Below are 14,705 nucleotides of genomic sequence, written 5' to 3'. Positions count from 1 at the left end.
ATCTCAGATATTGTAGTAAAGGTTACATATATGAGCTTCCAGGCATCATTATGTAACATAGAGATGACAAAACAGAAGTGACACAATGGTTTTTTATCTGTCTTGTTCCAACATTTTGCACCTCTAGAGATGATACATTCCCTTCCTATCTTTGGCATTTGGGTCATTAGAGAACATTACTCAAGGTCTCACTGTCCAGTAATGTGCTGTCATCATTAGTGTTTATTATAGTTTACACACAAATTCATTTCTTTGTCTTGATTTCTACCAAACCTGGCCACTGACCTTTAAAAACAGAAGATGTTATAGTGATTAAAATATCCAACAGTTTTTACTGGGGTGAGGGAATAAGAAACTCATTACTGGCATTATTGAAGGGAATGGTACTCCATTAGAGTCATTATTCAGTAACTGTTCAATTAGAGATTTGCTGTCTTTCCAAACTGGTTTCTAGCCCTAGCCAACTTCTGGGCAGGTGGCCACAATCTGCTTTCCATCATATCCAGACAGCTGTTTTAGCAACATATCATCTTGATTTATGGTCACATATAGTGCAAAAGCTCTGCTGCTCAGTGTCATCTCCCCTATCCCATTTATTGCCAGCAATTTTTTCATGCCATATAAAAATAACCAGGTGGTAAGTATGGTCTGGAAACAGTGAATGGAGTAATAGTTGTAATTGATTACCCGTAAATGAAATCATTAGCGGTGCCGTATCTCCTTTTTTATCCATGTTATGCAGGTAGAATATTTAGGTAGAGCTTGTAGAACACCAGACATACAATCTTTGTTCTCTGGAGAAAAGTCCCAAGGGTTCTCTCAACACTGGTTATTAGCTCCAAATCTTGCTCATAAGAAATGTATCTAGATGGGCCAAACTGATAGATAATTAACTCCCCAAACCTTTGTCTGATCATTTGTTTGGAATGGTGATTTTTAGTGCAAGATAGAAACATGTCTCTAGCTCCATGACTTTTCACTCTTAGGAGAGTAAAGTGTGAGAATATTGCAACCATTTTATTGATTAAATTGGTGCAGAATACTTCAGCAGTCACCCAGTTCATATGTTTAAATGGACACAACTAAATCATATAAAATGTTTAATCTACCCGAAAAAAGAAAGGAACAAAAAATAAAATAACTAGTTAATAAGAAACAATTTTCTGGAAAACAACTGGAAAAATAGTAGGGTTAAATCTAACCCTATCAATATTATATTAACTGTAAGTGGCCTAAATATATCTGCATTTCCACTAAATATTTCCTGCTCCCTTGCAGGGCAAAAGCTTTTGCTTCTTTCAGAATCAGCAGACCTTTCTCTGGGTTATGGGGGAAAAGGGAGAGTTTCCTGCACTTCCTACAGAACATCAACAAGAAGTACTGTCCTCCACCTTCTCCTTTGCCCCCAGAATTTATTAAAAGGCAGAGATTGTAAGATTATATACAAAAAAATTAAAACCCAACTACATGCTGTCTGTAAGAAACTGACCTTAAATAAAAATCAGAAGACAAGAAAAAAATTTTAAAGTGAAAAAAGACATACTATACTGTCATTTATTAATCTATTGCCTCTCCATTCTAAATGCATATTTTATTGCATTATTTGTGAAAACAGATCTGGGCCATTAATATACATATTTTTGCCAAATGTTATAACATTAAGATTTTTATCAATAGAGAGCAGGAGGAAAGGGCAAGGTCCTGGAGAGCTCATCTTTTCTGCACTTCTCAGCTAATGCAATTTCTCTTGTGAGGGTTGCCTGCTGAGTGCAGTTTTTTCCAGGATTTCCCTGTATCTTGGGCTTTTGCTAGCTCTTGATGCAGGCAACAGTGGCATAGCCAGGAACCCCAGATAGTGTGACCTGCAGTCCCTGCGTGCCAGTACACAGAGATAACTTTTATCCATGCACTTGCCCCTCCTCCAGCAATTGGCTGCTGTTTTTTTGTAGGATTATGGTGAAGGGCGTGAATGATCAGTTGCCCTGATTCAGCCTCAGTCATAGGCTGGCGTCGTAGTCTTGAACTTTTGGGGTGGAGTTTTGTCAGTATTCCTATCACTTCCTCGTTACAGTTCCCAACTCTGCTATGTTTCTGTGAAAGGTTTTGAGCAGTACAGAGTTTCGCAACCTCCCCCTTCTCACTATTCCTGCCAGCATTAATAGGTTTTCACTTTGTAACTGCAAGGTCCTGAGCCCCAGAGATTTCCCAGAAGTTTTCTGCACTTCCTACAGAACATCAACGAGAAGTACTCTCCTCCACCTTCTCCTTTGCCCCCAAAATGTATTATAATCATCCATTTGAGGCCTGTGCAAAAGAACTTGTGAGCTGGTTATTTCTGGAGCTCCTAGTAACTGTAAATTATCACATTTGCCTCCACTCGGCCCTTAAGAGTTTTTAAAAATTTCAATTGCTTTCTTTTTCCTTGCTTTAAGGTGGCTTTTAGAACAACCACCTGATCCTCTCCTGCTCTACTGTAAGTGACACTGTATGTGGGTCACATTCTCTCCTCATAGGGCTTTTCATGCCTTCGACTTTAGCTTACCTAGATGCTTTGTGAACTCAGCTCTCTGATGGACTCTACAGAAAAATATTACCCAGCTTTTTCTCATTGTTAGAGTGGGAGCAACATTATCTTGTGGTTCTTTACATCCTATGTGGAAATGGAACTTAAATGTTATTTAAATTATAATATCAAATTTTATATTCTACATTCCTTAGGCATCCTCCTATTCTTGATTTCTCTATTCATTCAATACCATTTTGAGAGGACAAGTCCGTGTTGGTTCATAATTAGCAATGTAGCCAAGCTTGGGTAATCTGGGAATACTCTAGGTTAGAAACAAATGAGAAAATTTACTTTTATAATGCAGAAGTTGTCGATTTTTAATAGGATTTGCTGACCAGAGAGAAGATGAGACATCTTTCTCCCCAACAGTGATCAAATTAATCAGTTATTTTTGTAGGACAGTGAATAAAAGATGTAGAATTCTAAGAGATGGGCATTAGTCAGAAACCTCAACAAAGTCTCTTTATGTTTTATTTAATATAATATTAGGAATAACCTTATAATAGCCACATTGTTTTTATGCCTTCTACTGATGAGGTGTTTTTCTTTTAATCTTTTAGTAGTCAGGGCTGAACTAGAAAGCAAATCTCTTCTTCTTACCTTAGGCCAAAAAGATGTTCATTCATGATCAAGCTCTGTGGGCACATTCTGGCCATTTGGTCATTCTTTCTCTCCTTTCAAAAATCCGGTATCTGTAACATGCAAAATAATTGATAGTGATTACTCTACTGGCAATGTACCCTTCTCATTCAGGGCACTGAGAGTCAGCTTCCTTCCTTCCCTGACAGAGGTAATCAGGCATTCTGAATTTCCCATGACCGAGTGGGAGGTATGAAAAGTATGAAACACCTCATTTTTTAATTCTCTTTACTTCTTCTAACTTATTTAGATTATCCCATGAGGATGGAATGGCCAAAGCCATTTCTTTCTATCAGTCTATCTGCTGGTAGATGAAGGAATTATTATCTCATGCAAATGGACAAGGAACAACTGACTTCCTGGGGTAAGGTTGTTCAAGTCCCTGGTGCAGAGACTCACAGAATTTGAAAGTCAAAGTAACTAGTGACCCTGTAATGAAACATAAGGACATTCAGAGTTACTGAAAGCCAGGAAAATAAGTGTTCAAAAGTTCAGAATCAGAAGCTAAGAGCACCACAGAAACAAAAGAATCACAGCAAGGGAAGAGGGAAAACAGATTTGAGGTTCTAACCAAGGAAAATTGGTTTTGAGGCAAATATTTATCTCAGAAATATCTCAGTCAGAAATTTCTTTCTTTAATGGGCTTTCTTTTGAATTAGAGGCCAATTCCAAGTCATGGCTAACCCAGGATGCTTAATGATCAAATCAGAGTAATTGGGTTATCCATCTGATACCTCTCTTTTTTGGTATAGTGCAGTATTCTTATCAATAGTGCAACACAAATATCTAATCAAACTCTTGGTGGTAGCCAAGCACACAGCTCCTAAGTAAGAAATAAAGGCCTTTTACAATTAAATGGAATGCTTAAAAAACTCATATTTCATGGGAAGGTAAAGGAATTAGTTTGAAATTAAGAACTGCCAAGAGCTTCACGGCTATCACATTTCATACTTTAACTTTCTGAATTTTCTTTGCTTCTACAAAAACATGATTTAATATTTGAGAGAAAAGCCCCAAAACAGACCTTAAAAGTAGCTTGAGAGTTGAACTAGCTCTTATGAAACAATGTTTTCGTTAATTAAGTTTCGCTTGAAATGCACATCAGTACCACAACTGCACAATGCATTATAAATCTGGAAACTGTTGATTGATTTCTTAGAGTAAACACAATAAGCCTCTAATCACAATAAGCAACTCATGAGCTACTTATCTTCCTCATATCTATATTACACACACATGCACACACGTGCATACACACATCTGCGTACAGAAATGGTCTCGATTCTGTAATGCAATGACATTGTATCACCTTTGATGCTAGAGTTGTGTCACCACATTAAGCCAACACCTTTAAAATAAATAGATTGAACATTCAGAGAAGGTTTAGTATTAAAAAAAATAGAATGTTGGATTTTTATAAACTTAAGTTATTCTCCAATGTGTAATCTATGGACTTCAGAAATAATGCCTTCATGTCAGGTTCTGTTTTAGAATTACATACTATGTACTTAATCATATTAGCTGTGTCAGCAGTGCATACAAATGGGATAAAAGAGTAAAGATGATCTCCCTTCTTACGCTTTCATGTATGTCCAAACAATATCTGTCTTTAAAGAAATACTGTGCTGTGATGGGTCCTCCACCAGCTTACTTCTGGGTGTATTTCAACCACCTAAATCTTGAAGCCTGGGCAGTGAGCCAAGGCCATGGTGCCCAGCCGAGGAGCAGATGTCCCTGAGAACCCAAACATCCTGGAGAGTATCTGAAAATCTACCAAGAAAAACAGTCTCATTGCTCAAACACCATAGGCAAAGAGTCAGAAAACTGGCTTAAAAGCAGTTTAGAGAAGGGAGGTGGCACAGGTCTCTAGGGCTGTCCTGCTGCTAACCAGGAATGTCCTATATGTTAAGTCCTAACAAACTCATCTATTCATCATGCTGGATTTGCCTGAATGATTCTTTGGTCTCTCAGTTTCTTCCCAGTTTGTGGGGGGATGTTACAGTACCAAGCTTTTCTCATAGCAATTGGCATTATGAACAGGATCCAAGAGACCAAATAACGAGTCAGGAAGAGCTATCTGTGGGAGGAATCCCAGAGTTACTGGCAACATGCACGTAGGGTGGAGTTGCCTGACTGCTCGGCCTTTGCGGAATGCCACATGAGTATGGCGATGCACAGAAAAACCTGGCAGGAACATATTAGAAGAAGCTAAGATATTAAAGTACCATAAGGGTAGCAAGCACACTGTTGTTGCAATAAGACTAGCTACTGAGAAATAATTAGATCAAGAAAAAGAGAAAAATCAGAAACTCCTGCAGAAGTTCAAAAGCATTCCAGGTTTTCCAGGACTCCAGATAGTACATATTTTGGCCCATTCCTGTGCACATTTTAAAATCAATGGACAAATTATAACAAGAAACACTTAGAGCTCAAATGGTTGGCCTGTAACTATAGTTATGTAAAGTCTTCTAAAACTCTCACGTATTTCTTTATTTCATTTGTGCCTGCTTTGAATCTCTTATTATTAAGCTATGGTATTTACATAAAAATCAGTTTATGGTATTGCCAGTTTAAGGCCACTTGGACATTTTGCTTTTTTAATACAGTTCAGCCAGTTCTTGCCAAAATGTAAACATTAAAAACTAAATGAAACTGAAGGGGAAAGAAGGGTAAGGATGTTTTGTAAATGGAATTTCTATAGAAACTGCTTCACCCCAAATTTTGCTCTACAGACATCATTGGATTACCTAACAGTGCAAACAAAGTATAACCATGTGAGCAGGTCCCAATTGTATCATAAATAATTTGGACCCAGCTGTCTTTTGTAAAATAATGAGTTCGTTATACTGTCTCATAGCTAGAGTTCTGGGGGTAAAAACTATTGGATTTTTGTTTGTGTGTGTATACGTGTTTAAATGTGTTTGTGCCTGTACATGTATTATGTTATATGTTGTGTCTAACATGCTACCAAATTGGCTTATAAGTAAATGACTACTCATAAATTCAGTCCAAATGCTTTTCACATTCATGTGAATTCAGTAATCTTTAATAAATCAGCTGGCTTTAAAACTATTGGTGAAATAAAAATAGAAATGTCTTCAAAATTGTCAGCATACATTTTTGTCTGGGTTTACTGATTAGTTAAGTTTTATATTTGCCTCTGCTAGATATTTTAAGGTATCTGGGTTTGACTTAAAGATTAAGAGACGGGGAAAAAGGGGAAATATGCAAGAACCTGGCTGGGAAGTTGTTTCTCAGCAATGAATCTACATTGATGGGAATCACACATATTTGGTAACATTTAGCTATCTCTGCCACAGGAATGGAAAACAAATGTTCATGGATGAGGGCATATTATGTTTCTTTTAGTACTTTAAGATATTGTTCCTTTGTCTTCAGTCTTGCTGTTATCATCTTTATTTTTATATGTAACGTGTCACTAATTCTCTATCTTTAAGATATCCTCTTCATCATTGATTTTAAGCCTTTGATTATGATGTTTTTCAGCATGATTTCCATTGGTTTATACTGTTGGGAGTTTATTGAGCTTCTTGAATTTGTTGGTTTGTAGTTTTTATCAAAGTTGAACAGTTTTGGCTATTATTTCTTCAAATATATTTTCTACCTCCTCCATTTCCTTTTCTGGGACTGTAATTATATGCATATTCAACATTTATATTGTACTACAGGTCTTTGATGCTATGTTCATTTTAAAAAGTTTTTTCTTAAGTGCTTTATTATTTATTCATTTTTATTATTATACTTTAAGCTCTAGTGTACATGTGCACAACGTACAGGTTTGTTACGTATGTATACATGTGCCATGTTCGTGTGCTGCACCCATTAACTAGTCATTTACATTAGGTATATCTCCTAATGCTATCCCGCCCCCCTTCCACCCACCCCATGACAGGCCCAGGTGTATGATGTTCCCGATCCTGTGTCCAAGTGTTCTCATTGCTCAATTTCCACCTATGAGTGAGAACATGTAGTGTTTGGTTTTCTGTCCTTGCGATAGTTTGCTCAGAATGATGATTTCCAGCTTCATCCATGTCCCTACAAAGAACATGAACTCATCATTTTTGGGGGCTGCATAGTATTCCATGGTGTATATGTGCCACATTTTCTTGATTCAGTCTATCATTGATGGACATTTGGGTTGGTTCCAAGTCTTTGCTATTGTGAATAGTGCCACAATAAATGTACGTGTGCATGTGTCTTTATAGGACCATGATTTATAATCCTATGGGTATATACCCAGTAATGGGATGGCTGGGTCAAATGGTATTTCTAGCTCTAGATCCTTGAGGAATTACCACACTGTCTTCCACAATGGTTGAACTAGTTTACAGTCCCACCAACAGTGTAAAAGTGTTCCTCTATCTCCACATCCTCTCCAACACCTGCTGTTTCCTAACTTTTTAAAGATTGCCATTCTAAGTGGTGTGAGATGGTATCTCACTGTGGCTTTGATTTGCATTTCTGATGGCCAGTGATGATGAGCATGTTTTCATGTGTCTGTTGACTGCATAAATGTCTTCTTTTGAGAAGTGTCTGTTCATATCCTTTGCCCACTTTTTGATGTGGTTGTTTGATTTTTTTCTTGTAAATTTGTTTAAGTTCTTTGTAGATTCTGGATATTAGCCCTTTGTCAGATGGGTAGATTGCAAAAATTTTCTCTCATTCTGTAGGTTGCCTGTTCACTCTTACGGTAGTTTCTTTTGCTGTGCAGAAGCTCTTTAGTTTAATTAGATCCCATTTGTCAATTTTGGCTTTTGTGGTCATTGCTTTTAGTGTTTTAGACATGAAGTCCTTGCCCATGCCTGTGTCCTGAATGGTATTGCCTAGGTTTTCTTCTAGGGTTTTTATGGTTTTAGGTCTAATATTTAAGTCTTTAATCTATCTTGAATTAATTTTTATATAGGGTGTAAGGAAAAGATCCAGTTTCAGCTCTCTATACATGGCTAGCCAGTTTTCCCAGCACCATTTGTTAAATAGGGAATCCTTTCCCCATTTCTTGTTTTGTCCAGTTTGTCAAAGATCAGATGGTTGTAGATGTGTGATATTATTTCTGAGGGCTCTGCTCTGTTCCATTGATCTATATCTCTGTTTTGGTACCAGTACCATGCTGTTTTGGTTACTGTAGGCTTGTAGTATAGTTTGAAGTCAGATAGCGTGATGTCTCCAGCTTTGTTCTTTTGGTATGGATTGTCTTGGCAATGCAAGCTCTTTTTTGGTTCCATATGAAATTTAAAGTAGTATTTTCCAATTCTGTGAAGAAAGTCATTGGTAGCTTGATGGGGATGGCACTGAATCTATAAATTACCATGGGCAGTATGGCCATTTTCATGATATTGATTATTCCTATCCATGAGCATGGAATGTTCTTCCATTTGTTTGTGTCCTCTTTTATTTCATTGAGTGGTGGTTTGTAGTTCTCCTTGAAGAGTTCCTTCACATCCCTTGTAAGTTGGATTCCTAGGTATTTTATTCTCTTTGAAGCAATTGTGAATGGGAGTTCACATGATTTTGCTCTCTATCTGTCTATTCTTGGTGTATAGGAACGCTTGTGATTTTTGCACATTGATTTTGTATCCTGAGTCTTTGCTGAAGTTGCTTATCAGATTAAGGAGATTTTGGGCTGAGATGGTGGGGTTTTCTAAATATACAATCATATCATCTGCAAACAGGGACAATCTGACTTCCTCCTTTCCTATTTGAATACCCTTTATTTCTTTCTGCTGCCCGATTGCCCTGGCCAGAACTTCCAACATTATGTTGAATAGGAGTGGTGAGAGAGGGCATCCCTGTCTTGTGCCAGTTTTCAAAGGGAATGCTTCCAGTTTTTGTCCATTCAGTATGATATTGGCTGTGGGTTTGTCATAAATAGCTCTTATTATTTTGAGATACGTTCCATCAATATCGAATTTATTGAGAATTTTTAGCATGAAGGGCTGCTGAATTTTGTCAAAGGCCTTTTCTGCATCTATTGAGAATATCATGTGGTTTTTGTCTTTGGTTCTGTTTATATGATGGATTATATTCATTGATTTGCATATGTTGAACCAGCCTTGCGTTCCAGGGATGAAGCCCACTTGATCATGGTGGATAAGCTTTTTGATGTGCTGCTGGATTCAGTTTGCCAGTATTTTATTGAGGATTTTTGCATCAATGTTCACCAGGGATATTGGTCTAAAATTTTCTTCATTGTGTCTCTGCCAGGCTTTGGTATCAGGATGATGTTGGCCTCATAAAATGAGTTAGGGAGGATTCCCTCTTTTTCTATTGATTGGAATAGTTTCAGAAGGAATGGTACCAGCTCCTCCTTGTACCTCTGGTAGAATTCGACTGTGAATCCGTCTGGTCCTGGACTTTTTTTGTTTGGTAGGCTATTAATTATTGCCTCAATTTCAGAGCCTATGATTGTTCTATTCAGGGATTCAACTTCTTCCTGGTTTAGTCTTAGGAGGGTGTATGTATCTAGGAATTTATCCATTTCTTCTAGATTTTCTAGTTTATTTGCATAGAGGTATTTATAATATTCTCTGATGGTAGTTTGTATTTCTGTGCGGTTGGTGGTGATATCCCCTTTATCATTTTTTATTACATCTATTTGATTTTATCTCTTTTCTTCTTTATTAGTCTTTTTAGCAGTCTATCAATTTTGTTGATCTTTTCAAAAAACCAACTCCTGGATTCACTGATGTTTTGAAGGGTCTTTTGTGTCTCTATCTTCTTCAGTTCTGCTCTCATCTTAGTTATTTTTTGCCTTCTGCTAGCTTTTGTGTTTGCTCTTGCTTCTCTAGTTCTTTTAATTGTGATGTTAGGGTGTCAATTTTAGATCTTTTCTGCTTTCTCTTGTGGGCATTTAGTGCTATAAATTTCCCTCTACACACTGCTTTAAATGTGTTCCAGTGATTCTGGTATGTTGTATCATTGTTTTCATTGGTCTCAAAGAACATCTTTATTTCTGCCTTCATTTCATTATGTACCCAGTAGTCATTCAGGAGCAGGTTCTTCTGTTTCCATGTAGTTGAGTGATTTTGAGTGAGTTTCTTAATCCTGAGTTCTAGTTTGATTGCACTGTGGTCTGAGAGACAGTTTGTTATAATTTCTGTTCTTTTACATTTGCTGAGGGGTGCTTTACTTCCAACTATGTGGTCAATTTTGGAATAAGTGTGATGTGGTGCAGAGAAGAATGTATATTCTTTTGATTTGGGGTGGAGAGTTCTGCAGCTGTCTATTAGGTCTGCTTGGTGCAGAGCTGAATTCAATTCCTGGATATCCTTGTTCACGTTCTGTCTCATTGATCTGTCTAATGTTGACAGTGGGGTGTTAAAGTCTCCCATGATATTGTGTGGGAGTTTAAGTCTCTTTGTAAGTCTCTAAGGACTTGCTTTATGAATCCGGGTGCTCCTGTATTGGGTGATTATATATTTAGGATAGTTAGCTCTTCTTGTTGAATTGATCCCTTTACCATTATGTAATGGCCTTCTTTGTCTCTTTTGATCTTTGTTGGTTTAAAGTCTGTTTTATCAGAGACTAGGATTGCAACCACTGCTTTTTTTTTTTTTTTTTTTCCATTTGCTTGGTAGATCTTCCTTCATTCCTTTATTTTGAGCCTATGTGTGTCTCTGCATGTGAGATGGGTCTCCTGAGTACAGCAGACTGACTCTTTATCCAATTTGCCAGTCTGTGTCTTTTAATTGGAGTATTTAGTCCATTTACACTGAAGGTTAATATTGTTATGTGTGAATTAGATCCTGTTATTATGATGTTAGCTGGTTATTTTGCTCGTTAGTTGATGCAGTTTCTTTCTAGCATCAATGGTCTTTACAATTTGGCATGTTTTTGCAGTGACTGGTACTGGTTGTTCCTTTCCATGTTCCAACAAGAGCTCTTGTAAGGCAGGCCTGGTGGTGACCACATCTCTCAGCATTTGCTTGTCTGTAAAGGATTATATTTCTCCTTCTCTTATGAAATGTAGTTTGGCTGGATATGAAATTTTGGTTCAAAATTCTTTTCTTTAAGGATGTTAAATATTGGCTCCCACTTTCTTCTGGTTTGTAGAGTTTCTGCCAAGAGATCTGCTGTTAGTCTGATGGGCCTTCCTTTGTGGGTAACCTGACCTTTCTCTCTGGCTACCCTTAACATTTTTTTCTTCATTTCAACTTTGGTGAATCTGACAATTATGTGTCTTGGAGTTGCTCTTCTTGAGGAGTATCTTTGTGGCATTCTCTGTATTTCCTGAATTTGAATATTGGCCTGCCTTGCTAGGTTGGGGAAGTTCTCCTGGATAATCTCCTGAAGAGTGTTTGCCAACTCGGTTCCATTCTCCCCATCACTTTCAGGTACACCAATCAGATGTGGATTTAATCTTTTCACATAGTCCCATATTTCTTGGAGGCTTTGTTCATTTCTTTTTACTCTTTTTTCTTTAAACTTCTCTTCTCGTTTCATTTCATTCATCTGGTCTTCAATCACGGGTACCCTTTCTTCCAGTTGATTGAATCGGCTACCGAAGCTTGTGCATGCATCACGTAGTTCTCGTGCCATGGTTTTCAGCACTATCAGGTCATTTAAGGCCTTTTCTACACTAGTTATTCTAGTTAGCCATTCGTCTAATCTTTTTTCAAGGTTTCAGCTTCTTTGCAATGGGTTCGAACATCCTCCTTTAGATCAGAGAAGTATGATCGTCTGAAGCCTTCTTCTCTCAACTTGTCAAAGTCATTCTCCATTCAGATTTATTCCGTTGATGGCAAGGAGCTGCATTCCTTTGGAGGAGAGGAGGTGCTCTGATTTGTAGATTTTTCACCTTTTCTGCTGTGTTTTCTCCCCATCTTTGTGGTTTTATCTACCTTTGGTCTTTGATGATGGTGACGCACAGATGGGGTTTTGGTGTGGATATCCTTTCTGTTTGTTAGTTTTCCTTCTAACAGTCAGGACCCTCAGCTGCAGGTCTGTTGGAGTTTGCTGGAGGCCCACTCCAGACCGTGTTTGCCTGCGTATCACCAGCGGAGGCTGCAGAACAGCAAATATTGCAGAACAGCAAATGTTGCTGCTTGATTGTTCCTCTGGAAGCTTCATCTCAGAGAGGCACCCGGCCAAGTGAGGTGTCAGTCAACCCCTACTGTGAGGTGCCTCCCAGTTAGGCTACTCGGGGGTCAGGGACCCACTTGAAGAGGCAGTCTGTCTGTTCTCAAATCTCAAACTCCTTGCTGGGAGAACCACTGCTCTCTTCAAAGCTGTCAGACAGGGACATTTAAGTCTGCAGAAGTTTCTGTTGCCTTTTGTTCAGCTGTACCCTGTCCCCAGAGGTGGAGTCAACAGAGGCAGGCAGTCCCCCTTGAGCTGTGGTGGGCTCCACCCAGTTGGAGCTTCCCAGCAACTTTGTTTACCTACTCAAGCCTCAGCAATGGCGGGCACCCCTCCCCCAGCCTCACTGCCAAGTTACAGTTCCATCTCAGACTGCTGTGCTAGCAAGGAGTGAGGCTGCATGGGCGTGGGACCCTCTGAGCCAGGCACCACATATAATCTCCTGGTGGGCCGTTTGCTAAGATCATTGGAAAAGCACAGGGTAGGAGTGACCTGATTTTCCAGGTGCTGTCTGTCACAGCTTCCCTTGGCTAGGAAAGGGAATTCTCTGACCCCTTGCACTTCCCAGGTGAGGCGGTGCCTTGTCCTGCTTCAGCTCACGCTGTGTGGGCTGCACCCCCTGTCCTGCATCCACTGTCCGACCAGCACCAGTGAGATGAACCCGGTACCTCAGCTGGAAATGCAGAAATCACCTGTCTTCTGCGTCGCTCATGCTGCGAGTTGTAGACTGGAACTGTTCCTATTCAGCCATCCTGGAACCTCTGACTCTTTATTTTTTATTTGTATTCCCATGTTTTCAAGTTCACATTTTTTGCAGTATGTAACGTGTTATCAATAGCATGAACTATAGTTTTCATGTCAGATATTGTATTTATTTTCTCTATAAGTTTTATTAGATCTTATGTTCATGTTTTTCTCTACTTTGTTGAACATTTGGAATAGTAATAAGAACAATAATAGCTGTTTAATATATTTGTTTGCTAATTCTGTCATCTGTGTCATTTTTTACTTTGTTTATAGTGAGATTTTTTTGCCTCCGTGTTATACAGGTCTTGTTTTTCTCCTTTTTGCCTATTTGGTAAGTTTAGATTGGATGTTAGACATTTTAAATTTTATGTTTTGGGGTGCTAATTTTTTGGATTCTTTAAATGGCATTGGGATTTTTTTTTTTTTTCTGGGTTGTAGTTAAATTTCTTAGAATTAGTTCCATCCTTTCAAGGCTTACTTTAAAGTTTTGTTGGAATAGTTCTAGAGCAGCATTTGGTTTAGGCCTAATTTTGCTTCACTATTAAAACAATACCCATGTAAGGACTGTACTCAATGTACCTGTGTTAGGTTATCCCACTCTAGCTGGTAGGAATACAAACTATTCTCAGCCATATCTGAGTTTCAGGGATGGCTCTAGGTTGTTTCCTTAGCTGCATGGGAAAATCAGTACTCAGCCGAAAAGTCAGATGGAGAGACTCTTTGGCAGATTCCTGGAATTCTCTCTTTGCAACTCTCTCCTCTCTGGTAATTTCCCCTACAAATTCCACTCACATTGGCTTTCCCAAACTCTAAATTCTGTCTCCTCAACCTAGCAAGACCAATGCATTTTGTTTGGTCCCCTCTCTTTACAATACAATTTGAAAATTCTCTCCAAGCAGTAAGCTGGAACAATCACAATGCTTACTTTGTTTATTTCAGTTATCTCAGGAATCTCTTTCCTGAGTTGTCTATTGTCCAGTGTCTGATGAACATTGTTTCATATGTTTTTTCAGGTTTTCTAATTGTCTTTTTTGGGCTAGGGTGGGGGACTTGTCCACATACTCTATCATATTCAAAAGCAAAGCTAGGGCAGATTAAATTTAAGACACAAATTTCAATTAGGCTTTGGGTATATGAGTCTGCATTTCAGAAAAAAGATCTAAGTGGGAGACATAAATCTGTAAATATTCAGTATATTAACAGCAAATAAAGCCATGCAAGTGGATAAAATGAGAGACACAGAGAGAGAGAGAGAAGAGAAAGAAAGAGAGAATAAAAGAAGATAAGATATGAGATAACATCCTGATTAAAGTTATCATTTCGAGATTAAGAAGCACCCAATTCAGTAGTGGCCAGAGAAGAAGCAAGAAACTTGAAGAAAAGCATGTAGTTATAAGAACCAAGAGAGGAGAGTACGTTATACAGTGTAAAGGTGATATCTCTTGCAGAAAATTCCTACCTTCTTAATCTATCACATTTATCTAAATGTTTCTCTTTTGAATTCTCCAAACATCCTAGAAATGCTGCAACTATAAAATTCATAAAAGTAATCTCTGATTTTCTTCCCTGTCTTGTCTTCCTCAACAGTCTAAAAGGTCATGGGATGCATCTTCCTCATATTATTATATTATAGGCACTCAGAAAATGGTTGTGAAAT

This window comes from Piliocolobus tephrosceles, chromosome 1 (assembly GCF_002776525.5).
Source record: "Piliocolobus tephrosceles isolate RC106 chromosome 1, ASM277652v3, whole genome shotgun sequence".
NCBI classification, from domain to species: Eukaryota; Metazoa; Chordata; class Mammalia; order Primates; family Cercopithecidae; genus Piliocolobus; species Piliocolobus tephrosceles.
Note: the sequence above shows the minus strand (reverse complement) of the source record.